We start from the raw sequence: 1,408 nt of genomic DNA, 5'->3' as shown, positions 1-1,408 counted from the left end.
AAGTGATTAAAGTGAAGTGAACAGTGCAATTATGTTCTAGTTTTAGCTATAAGATTTCATAATTTTTTTGTATTTATGACTTTATTTTGTATTTATGACTTCCTACCAATTTCTTCTGCAATTATCAGAAGAAATTGAGATAATTAACAAACATTTAAAAAAGGGGGTCCTAACAGAATATATAAAGAATCAAGTCTCTTAAAAAAACCTGCAGACAAAATATATAGAAACATATAATTCTATATGAAAAACTGTTAGTCTTGCAGATCAATTAATTATAAATGACTTAAAAACCAAATTTATAACACTATTAAAAAACGATTCTAATAACAGAATTAATCATTTACTACAACTTTGTCTTAAGGAACATAGTACAAGTACTAAGCCATTTGAGCAATCCTCTAGTTTAGTTAAATCGAATTTAAAACACGTATCTGAAGAGGTAGTTATCAAAATGGAATTTGACTTTAAAGTAGCTTCACATGTTATTCNTGAGGACGAATGCTGGGGACCGCCTGAAAAGGTTTGCCGAATATGTCGAAAGCGAGAACGAAACGTTATTTTTCTACCTTGCGCCCATGTGGAAGTCTGCTGGATTTGTGGAATGCATATAAAATTTTGTAGTTTATGTTATAAAGAACTTTCAGCAACAGTTCGAATATGATGTTAAATAGCTATCCCATATACATCATGTATTACAACTACTTTATGCCAATAAATAGATATAAAATATTTTTTATCTCGTTTCTTTTTCATATACCTATCGAGTCAGGTTGGCCGAGTGGTTAAGGCGCCTTGTTTAAGCCTTGGTTCCCTAAAGGGAGCGTGGGTTCGAATCCCACACCTGACATTTTTGATAGAAATGTAATTGTCTCCTGTGAAATTTGAACTCACGACCTCCGGTTTCCAGTGCTCTAGCACTGAGCTAAAGAGGCTCATGCTATGTTTGAATTGAATTTGAATTTTGACTTTTTGTTAACACTACAATTATAAAGGAAATAATATATCAGGTTACAGTTTATACTAGAAAGCTAGTCTGAACCTGTGGGAAACAGGTCTGAACCAGTGGAAAACAAGTCTGGACCTGTAGAAAACAGGTCTGAACCTGTAGGAAACAAGTCTGAACCAGTAGAAAATAAGTCTTAAATTGAGGTGACCTTGACCCTAGGTGACCTTGACTTCAGACAACCTGATGTAGATGACCTTGACCCGAGCTTGCCCGCGGTCGGTGAGCTTTCGATGGCCTTGACCCAGACGACCAGAGGTCAATGACCTTGACTTGACCTTGTCCCCAGACGGCCAGAGGTCATGACCTTGACTTGACCTTGTCCCCAGACGACCAGAGGTCATGACCTTGGCGTGACCTTGACCCCAGACGGCCAGAGGTCGATGACCTTGATATGACCTT

The 1,408-nt window shown here is 37.2% G+C and overlaps 1 non-coding gene across 1 annotated transcript; it reads left to right on the top strand.

The window, feature by feature from the left end:
- Window positions 1-767: 767 nt before the first annotated feature.
- Trnal-uaa lies at window positions 768-850 on the top strand. Its single transcript has one exon. It is a non-coding gene; the product is annotated as a tRNA-Leu (tRNA).
- The last annotated feature ends 558 nt before the right edge of the window (window positions 851-1,408 follow it).

This window comes from Anoplophora glabripennis, unplaced genomic scaffold (genome assembly GCF_000390285.2).
Source record: "Anoplophora glabripennis isolate ALB-LARVAE unplaced genomic scaffold, Agla_2.0 scaffold571, whole genome shotgun sequence".
NCBI classification, from domain to species: Eukaryota; Metazoa; Arthropoda; class Insecta; order Coleoptera; family Cerambycidae; genus Anoplophora; species Anoplophora glabripennis.
This window is presented reverse-complemented; position numbering and strand designations above follow the sequence as displayed.